At 47.1% G+C, this 10253-nt stretch overlaps 1 protein-coding gene across 1 annotated transcript in view; it reads right to left on the reverse strand.

The window, feature by feature from the left end:
- The window catches only part of RAB44 (RAB44, member RAS oncogene family), a 42593-nt gene extending 42017 nt beyond the window's left edge, over positions 1-576 (reverse strand). The window contains exon 1 of the mRNA XM_027771888.1: positions 505-576. The gene's annotated coding sequence lies outside the window, so the exon portion shown is untranslated. The remainder of the gene's footprint in view (positions 1-504) is intronic.
- Positions 577-10253: the final 9677 nt, after the last annotated feature.

Raw genomic sequence — 10253 nt, forward strand, 5'->3', positions numbered from 1 at the left:
CCCTTCCTTTAAGGATGGTGGGGGGCGGGGGGAGGGCAGTGGCAGATTGCAGGATGGTGTCTGCAGTGCCCGAGAGCCCCCCACCCCATCACCGTCTCACCAAGGAGAACCGGGTCTGCTCCGTGTGCCTCTTACTTCAACAACCAAACAACAGCGATAGGCATGGAACCAGAGTGTCCACACCGGTGACCCGGGGGGACCACCTGTGCCTCACTCCAGTCTGCTTACCCTCCCGCCTCCCCCTCCCCACTAGCTGGTAGAGAAACCAAAGCTCTTAGAAGCCAGGAAACCTGCCCAAGGTGATGAACCAAGTCAGGGAAGGTGCCCTGGCCCAGCCTCCCACCCAAGGGCCCGCCATTAGACCATGCAGACAGCCCCCAGTGCCCTTCTTGGAGAGCTTGACCCTCGGCACCTTGTCACTGGAGCTGGAGAGAAGCTATGACTCCCTCCCCTTTCCCTCCAAACTCAAAGAAGCAGTGCAGCCCTGTCAGGGGAGGCTCCCACCTCTCAATGGCTCCCAGTCAGACACCCAGCCCCGTGCTCCTGGACTGGTAACGAGGCCACCACTGCCCAGTGGGGCCCACGAGCTGTGAGACTGTTGATGGCCGTGTCTCTTGCTTAATCACCCTTCCGTTCCTCAGCGGGCTGATCTCCTGTGTTCATCTGATGGGCTTCCTGTTGAAGCGACCACTGGTGAGCCTTTCACAATCTGGCCTGGCACCCTCAGGGATCCTCACCCCAGAGTCTTGGAACCGGAGAATGCTGGGGCTGGGAGAAAGGCCCACTAAGCAGAGGCTCTAAAGGGTCAGGGGGGCTATTCAAGCCCTTATGGCAAAAGGAGACTTGGGCACAAGTCTCCAGTTGCCAGGGGGAGGCCACACCCCAGCCAGAGGGTGGAGGGCACAGCTAATGTCGGCTGTATGGAATGGCCTAGGGGAAATGCACACCCTCCCTTACTGCAAGTCCTTCCTCCCCAACTGGCAGCCAATCAGGGTCTCAGGCAAGAATGCCAGCATGTACAGGTCGACCAGAGAACTGAACCCACAATCTTCCACATGCACCCAGCATCGTTTGAGCAGCACGTTTCTACTGTGTCACCAAGCTGGCCGTCAGACGGTGTCTCCTAAGGAGCCTTATATCTATATCAGCTTTTAGGGAACCAGAATATATTGTAGAGCTACAACCATCAGGACAGTGTGGCAGACCAACTCCAAAGGCTAGTGGTTAAGGGAGCCACATCTCACATGGCCGCTTCAAATCCTGGCCCCAGTGGCCTGAAAAACACACCAGGTACATGTGTGTGAGTGCCCCAAATCCTGACAGGATGGAGAACTGGAGAAGGGAATGAAACCTGATTACACCCCACTGGGATATGTTCTCCCCCATACCCTTGTCTCTGGCAAGTACAGACACCTAGTGACAATTAAAAAAAAAAAAAAGAAAGAAAAATAGAACAGAACAGAGCATGGTGGCACTGGGTGGACCAGTGGAACAGAATGAAGACTAGACTAGATAAGAATGGCCACAGCCTAGTGGTTAAGACAGCCAAATCCCACATAGTCAACTGTGTGGTTCAAGTCCCAGACCTGGTAGTATAAGGCAAAAGTGCATGAGTGCTCAAAATAGCAAAAAGGAGAGATATGGAGGAGAAGGGATTGGGATGGGATTACCTCCATAAGGGGGGGGTCTTTCTCCTCTGTGTGTGTGTGTGTGTGTGTGTGAGAGAGAGAGAGTCAGGCAAGTGCATACACCTTCTAGGGAAAAAAAAAAGAATAAACGGGAATAGACTCAAATATGTTTGGGAATTTAGTGTATGATAAAGGTGTCATTTCAAATCAGTGGGAAAAGGGTAATTTATTCAATAAACTGTTGAAAAAATGAGCCAGGTATCTGAAAAAATAACACTGGCACTCTAATTTTAAAATCATGCCAGATGGATCAGAGTTGAAGCATTTGGGGCCGCCCAGTGACATGGTGGGTAAGGCAGCTAGCTCCCACACAACTGACTGTGTGATTTGAGTCCCAGACCCAGTGGTTTGAAAAATATGCTGGGCACCTGTGTGCTCAAAATCCCTGGCAAAAAAATGGAGAAGCCGGGATAAAGCATAGCTAGCTTCCCGTTGGGGAGTGGTTTCTCACTTTCCCTCTCTCTGTCTCTAGCAAGGACATGGTGCCTGATAGCATATTAAAAATAATAATAAAAGAAAGAATTTTAAGCAGTTGGTGTAATGGCTGTGTCGCTAGATTCCCATGTAGTCGACCGCGGTTCGAGTCCCAGACCCGGTGGCTTAAACTCACACCAGGCGCGTGTGCGTGTGTGCCCAAGATCCCGAGAGGAGAATGGAGGAGAAGGGATCGCGGCGTGGCCATCCCCCCAGGGGGTGATTTCTCACTTTCTGTCTCTCTGTCTCTATCTTTCTGACGAGCGCACGTACCCTATAGCAAAAACCTCACAAAAAAAAAAAAGAGCTTTAAAGATTTCAAAAATCATAAAATTATATGTTGTTTGGGATTTCCTTCAAAATAATTAAGGGCTGGTGAGTACATGTGTCTTATAGAAAATTAATAATAATAATAAGTAAATAATTTTTAAAAACTTAACTAAGGAAAAAAACTCACCATGGATGAGTCAAAAGGTGAACAAACTGAACAATATTCACATGTCACAGAAAATGAGCTCATTTCCTCTCCCCCTAAAGAGCCAGAGATCAACAAAAGACCAGAAACGCACGAGAGCAATCGGCACCGCACATGAATAGACAATTCATGGAAAGAGAAGTATCAATGGCGTTTAGACGTACGAAAATGTTTGTTTCCATTCATAATAAGAGAGACAAACAATGAAACTCCAATGAGACATTAACAATGAGATATTATTTTCAACTTCTCAACTGGTAGAACTAGGAAAAAAACTATATGCTGTGTTGTAAAGATGGAGTAGGAAAACAGTTTCATATATTGTTGGTAGGAATGTAAACTGGTACACCTTTTATGTAAAAAAAAAATAAGTGATATCTACCAACATTTAAAATGCAAAAATGAGGCCATCAAATGGTGTAGCGGTTACATCGCTGGACTCCCACATGGCCAACCACAGTTCAAGTCCCGGACCCGGCAGCTTACAACTCATGTGGGGCTCATGTGCGTGCACGTCCAAAATTCCAGGAGGAGAACAAAGAAGTGGCCATTTCCTTTTGGGGGGTGATTTCTCACTTTCCCTCTCACTGCCTGCCTCTCTCTCTCCCTGGCAAGGATATGCTTCCTAAGGCAAAAACCTCTAAAAAATATATCTTCCTACCTAGCAATTTCATTTCTAATTGTTTGTCCTCCTGATGAAGCACAATATGACAATATAGGATATTAATTACAGTATTGTCTATAGTAGCAAAGTATTGAAAACAACTAAATTCCCATCAATAGGGAACTGCTGGGGTCGAATGGTGGTGCAGTAGTAAAACTTGGCACCCTCTCTGTCTCTTTCTATCCCTCACTCACAAAAGAAAAAACAAAGTAAGTAATCTTAATAAAAAAATAGGGGGAGGGCCGGCAGGTGGAGTGGTGGTTAAGGCACTGGATTCCCATATGGCCGACTACAGTTCGAGTCCCAGACCTGGTGACTTTCTTTCTCACTTTCCCTCTCTCTGTTTCTCTCTGGTAAAATTCAAAAGTAATAATTCATTTAATTTTTAAAATTCTATAAAAACAAATAAAAATTAAAAATAGGGAACTGATTAAATAAACTCTGATATGTCCATATAACAGTGTATTATGCAACATGAAAAATGAGAAAGATTCAGGTGAACTGATATCAAGACCCTCTTAGGGGTACTGCCTCTATCTCTCTCCGTGTGTATCTCTCTCTTGCTTGTGGAAAATAAATAATTTTTTCTAAAAAACACTGAGTTAAGAAACTAAATTTTACAAAATCAGAATTAATAGACAAGGAACAAAGGCAGTGAACCCACTTTACAATTAGGGAAGTTTTCACACTCACCAATTTTCAATTTCCTACAGAGGACTGAATTCGCTTCACGGTTTGGCAATCCTCAAAGTAAGATACTCTCTGTTGGCTTTTGTTAACTTTTCTACAAACCTTGAACAACAACAAAAAAAGCCTCAACTTGGGCCGGTTATGGGAGACAGAAGAATTCAGTAATGGCCTTCTAAATAAGGCTCATTTCTTATGGCCCAAGGGTAAGCTGTGCTGAAAATCAGGCCCCAGATCTGATTGTAAAAGGAGCTGAACTGCAAGGATTCTTCAGGGGTGCGGTAGCAACAGCTAGGGCTCAAGTTAAGGGACCTGGGCCTCCCTATCTCCAGCTACTAACTGCAAAATATCTCTAGAAGGAGCTTAGGATTCTCGTGGGTCCCCACAGGAAACCAGGGCCAGGGGAGTTTGCTTCGAAGCTGTAGTTGCACCGCACCAACTTCAGTTCTACAAAGGCCTAGGAGGGGCCCACAGGAGCTCAGTTTTGATAAGCCTTCTCTTAGAATGATCTTGATGGTAGTGCCTTGGGTGAGGTCCTTCCTCTTTCTGGCTTATCTAGCTGGCAGTGTGACCTAGAGTCCCGTGTGGAGATCCTGGCTGCTCACCACGTCCTAGGGGTGTGACCTCAGGAGATACTGACCATATCCGAGTTCACCTGAAGCTGTTGCAGATAGCTCCCGGTGGGCGGACAACTTCCCCTCAACTGTCTGCAGCTGGTTCTCGGGCACCACAGGAAGCGTTCCGCCTTCGGAGGGCCAGCCTGGCCCTGGCCCTGGAGCCAGCCCTCAGTCAGCAACGGGCAGTGTCATAGGTAAGAACCCCAGAGACCACTGCAGGGCATGTTCCGTGTCCCCGCGTAAGCGCCAGCCGTCCGCAGTAGCCCTTGACCACCCACACCTTTTTTGGCTTTTTCCTTTGCTTTCTCGCATTCTCCACTCTTTTTTTTTTTTTTTGGAGAGGTTTATTGCTATAGGGTGCGTGCGCTCGCCAGAAAGAGAGAGACATAGAGACAGAAAGCGAGAAATCACCCCCCAGGGAGGATGGTCACGCCGCAATCCCTTCTCCTCCATTCTCCTCTCAGGATCTTGGGCACGCATGCACACGCGCCCGGCATGAGTTTAAGCCACCGGGTCCGAGACTCGAACCACGGTCGACTACGTGGGAGTCCAGCGACATAGCCATTACGCTAAGTGCTGGTCCCAGCATTCTCCACTCTTTTATCTGTGCTTCCCAAGGCTGTCTCCCCAGTGAACCTACCTGTGTACAAGTCCTTTCTCGGACCGCTTCTGACAAAAAAAAGACAGTTGGTACCAGAAATGATGGAAGGCAGGACGGGCTTCTGAGCAATGGATCTCTCACCATGAGGCGACAACGGGGCCCAAGTGCTGACGAGGAGGAGTTGGCGAGAGGCTGCCGGCTGTCCAGGCAGCTGTGTGCCGAGGTCGGGCTAAGGCACAAGCAGGATTCCAGAGGTCCCAATGACCTACGTGAGAGGTTCAACACTTGAACGATAGGGAGCAGTGGTAGAAATAAGGATCGGGAAGGTGGTGGCCTCTGTTAACTTATCTACGAGCCTTGAACAAACAAAGGCTCAACTTGGCCCATGCTGTGGGAGACAGAAGAACTCTGTAATGGCCTTCTAACTAACCCTCATTTCTTACGGCCCATGGTAATCTGTGCTGAAAATCAGGCCCAGGATCTGATTATAAAAGTAGCCAAGCTACAGGAGAAACTGACCAGACAGCCCAAGGAGATGCCCCAGACACTGTCCAGACTGACAGAGAAGGCGACAGGTGTACTTGAAAACCTTGTGCCCCCAGCTTCATCTGAACCCTCCAGGCCTGCAGAAGTGCCCCTCATCTGCTAGAGAACAGTCTCCCTTAACCTGAAGACCATGTGAGACTCACCTGAGGTAGGTAACTCACAGCAATGTTTATCTACTTCGAGATCTGTCCCTTCTTCCCTCACTGCCTCTGACCAGAATCAGCAAGCATTTTCTTTCTCCTTTCTCTCTCACTCTCTTTTTTTTTAAGAGATTTTTGCCTTAGGGCGTGTGCACTTGCCAGAGAGAGACAGAGACAGTGAGAGGAAAAGTGAGAAGTCACCCCCTGGGGGGATGGCCATATCTCCATCCCTTCTCCTCCATTCTCCTCCTGGGATCTTGGACATGCATGCACACATGCCTGGTATGATTTGGAAGCTGCCAGGTCCGGGACTTGAACCACAGTAGGCCATGTGGGAGTCCAGTGACATAACTGCTATGTTATCTGCTGGCCCCCTTTCTTTCCTTTTTGCTAGAGGATGTGTGCACTGGCCAGAGAGAGACCAAGAGGAAAGGAGCGGTGGAAGTACCCCCCCCCCGGTGGGGCATGGTCATGCCACAATTTCTCCCCATCCATCTCTCCCTCCTTTCAGGATTTTGGGCAAATATATACATGTGCCTAGTGTGTCTCTGAAACCACTGGGATTCAAACCACGGGGCTGGTCACATGGCACCCAGCTGTCTTAACTACCAGGCCACAGAGCCATCCCACAAACATTTTCTTAAAATGCAACCAGCACTGCATTTTAAGGAGGGCCAGCAGGTGGCATGGTAGTTAAGGTGTTGGACTTTCACATGGCTAATCGTAGTTTGAGCTGGTAGCTTGCTTTCTCATTTTTTTTTCTCTCTCTCTCTGTCTCACTCTGATCAAATTAAAGGCTAGGTAATAATAACAAATAAAATTAAATGAATAAATCTTTTTCTTAAAGATGCAACCTAGTAAATATTTTAGATTTTTGGACCTTGGGGTCTCTGTCGCAACTACTCAATATTACTTTAGCTCTACTTAAAACAACGGAAAAACAGGAGGGATACAGAGGCAGCGCATTGATGGGATGGGAGGGGTGGTGTAATCTGTTGAAGATATTTTGATCAACGGGACTGGGGAGAATTGTTCACATATCGAAATGTTCACTTCGTAAGCTAAACAATGTCATTGAATGTATATAAAAATAAATTAATTAATTAATTTTAAAAGATGCAAAAACAACCATGCATAGTAGGTAAACAAATGGACATACCTGCATTCCAATAAAACTTTATAAATAAAACAGGCAGCTGGTCCACGGAGCTGTAGTAATTAGGGTCAGGTGTCAGCTTTGCTCAAGCAAGAATTAGTCCCTGTAAGTGGGAGAAACAGCTAACTCACCAACTATACCTGACCAAACACTAGTGAGAGGGGCTCAGTGCTGTGCGTGCCCCGCAGTCCAGGCCAGCTGAGGAGATGCTGCCTTTAGAAGCCATGGCAACTGTCAATGGAGACACGAAGATTCTGGGAGAGGCCAAGTAACCATCAGAGGCAAGATGGACGCAAGTACCCTACCAGGCAGCAAGGTCCAACTGGTAGCCAGGGGTCCCTGATCTTCAGGACTTGGTGACAGTGGTGTGCCCAGAGGTAAGAGAAACGAGCATTTAATGAGGGTAATGCTTGACGTAACCACGGAAGATCAAGGGTGGATGAGCAGAGGCTGATGTCAGCTGCCACGACAGAAAACCGCACTCTCTCACCTAGTTTCCAGAAGCAAGCCAGTTCTCAGACCCCAAGACTTGCTGAATTAAGAGGAAGACCCATAATGCCACTCTAAGTATGCAAAATAAGTATTTCCTCCACTCTGCCCACAAAGTGCCCTCTGGCTGTTTACCAGAATAGCTGTACAATGTGGAAAGGGGAGAGTCAGATCTTTTGAGGTCTGTTAGATAGAGGATCTGAATTTACACCAGTTCCAGCTGGCCGAAATGCCAGTGTAGCCTCATTTTAGAGTAAGGGGACATACGAGGCCAGGTGATAAATGGAACCCTATCCAAGTTCATCTCCAAGTCGGTCCACTGAGTCTGTGAAAAGTCTGCAAGAAGCCAATAATGTAACAAATGCATTTTTAAAAATTGGGCTGGCAGGTGGCGTGGCGATTAAGGATTCTGGACTCCCACATGGCCAACCACGGTTCAAGTCCTGGACCTGGAGGCTTGCTCTCTCACTTTCCCTCTCTCTCTTTCTCTCTCGCTCTGTCCCTCTCTGGTCAAATTTTAAAAAATGAAATAAATGAATGAATAAATAAAGTTAAATAAAATAATTATAAAATAAATAAATAAATAAAAATAATTGTTTATTTAATTTTTTATTTCTTCTTCTATTTGACCAGAGACAGAGAGTGAGAAAGCAAGCCATCAACTCCAGGACTTGAACCACAGTTGGCCATATGGGAGTCCAGTGCCTTAACCACCACGCTACCTGCTGGCCCCATCAAATGCATTTTTTTCCCATCCATATCTAGAAAAGAGACCAAAAGCTATTTTCTAGGCCCTGAGTGCAAATTGAGATGGGTATGCCTAGTGGTTGTCAGAACCTTCACACAGTTCTCTAATCTTTGGAATAAGCACCCACTTGGTGGAAATAAGGACCAAATAGAAGTCTCTAGTGTAAGAGCCGGCAGGTGGCATAGTGGTTAAGGCGCTGGACTCCTATATGGCCGACCATGATTTAAGTTTGTGGGCTTGGCTACTTGCTTCATGATTAATAAAATAATTCTTTAATAAAAAAAGTCTCTAGTATAATCCCACTTGTTAAGACAGTAAATCAGAAGCCATATCACACACATCCCAGGTAGAACTGCAGAGATTAGTGAGGCCAGCAGATAATGGTTACACAGCGCCCATGTAGTTGACCCCAGTTTGAGTCCTGGATCTGATGGCTTAAACTTACACTGGGCACGTGTGCGTGCGTGCCCAAGATCCCAAGAGGAGAGTGGAGGAGAAGGGATTGTGGCGTGGCCATCCCCCCTGGGAGGTGATTTCTCGCTTTCTGTCTCTCTGTCTCGCTGTCTTTCCAGTGAATACACACACTCTAGAGCAAAAATGTCTCTTAAAAAAAACAAACTGCAGAGATTAGTGATACCCTCAAAGATGAAACGGACGCAGAGGTGGCCCCCACCATATGTTCATTTGATCCACCCTTTAATGCCCCTGTAAAAGCCAAATGAAGTATGGTGCTGTGGTTATCCACACGGCAGCCCTAACTGCAGCCATTATCAGACACAGCCTCACCCCTGAATAGTCCACATCTCATGCAAGAAGCCAATTATATGGCAAATGTGATCTTTTCTATCCGTATCAGGAAAGGGAGCCAAAAGTGATTCACATGCAAATTCCCCACAAAAATTTAGAGGCGTGTGATCAGCAGTTAGCATAATGGCTATGTCGCTGAACTCCCATGTAGTCGACCACAGTTCGAGTCCTGGACCCGGCGGCTTAAACTCACGCCAGGCGCGTGTGCGTGCATGCCCGAGACCTCGAGAGGAGAATGGAGGAGAAGGGATTGCGGCGTGGCCATCCCCCTTGGGGGGGTGAGTTCTTGCTTTCTGTCTCTCTGTCTCTCTCTGTCTTTCTGGCAAGTGCACGCGCCCTATAGCAAAAACCTCTCCAAAAAAAAAGAAAAAAAAATTTAGAGGCGTATCATGTTAGTTAAGCTCCAGGTGGTCAGATGAACTGGGGCATGCTGGGACATGCCCTCCACGGTAAAGCACGGCTTATTGTATCTTTTATCTCCTCCTACATTTTTTTTTAGCCCGAGGCATGTGCGCTCACCCAGAGGCGCAGCTGCAGTCCCGCCTCCATTTCTCCATCCCATTGGAATGTGGAGCTCACATACCCCCAGCATGGTTTTGTTTTTCTTTCCAAACGCTGAGGCCAGAATTTGAATCACGTGGTAGGCCACTTGGGATCCAGTTCCCTTAACCACTAGACCACTGGGATGGCCCCTCCTACCACTTTTTAATTTGGATGTTGAAGGCAGTGTACTAAATACTGCTCCAGTCCAGTCACTGGACGACTTGGTAAGGTGCCATGTCTGATGGAGTACAGGGCTAGGGCGGGCTCTAGGATGGGAAAATATTGAGGGACGGATACTGTGTCCTATGACCCAGCGTATCCCAGGGTCCTGGATGTGTGTATGAGCTAAGCAGACAGTGCCAAGTCTCTGGGAAGCCCCAGTGGGAGAGTCTCACCGAGAATCCTAGGGTTCTGGTGCAAAACCACACCTTGTACAACAGAGAGCCTTCAGCGTCTGAAAAGTAGTTCTTGCCACATTGCGGAAGAGGCAGCAAATAAATGATTCTTGTTTTCAGTCTCTATGTCTTGGGACACTTAGTTATGAATAGATCATCAGAACAGCACTTGGTTCTTTTTTTTTTTTTTTTTTTTTTTTTTTCCAAAGGGATGCTTGTTTTT

The sequence above is a fragment of the Tupaia chinensis genome, unplaced genomic scaffold (assembly GCF_000334495.1).
Source record: "Tupaia chinensis unplaced genomic scaffold, TupChi_1.0 Scaffold000238_1, whole genome shotgun sequence".
Taxonomy (NCBI): Eukaryota; Metazoa; Chordata; class Mammalia; order Scandentia; family Tupaiidae; genus Tupaia; species Tupaia belangeri.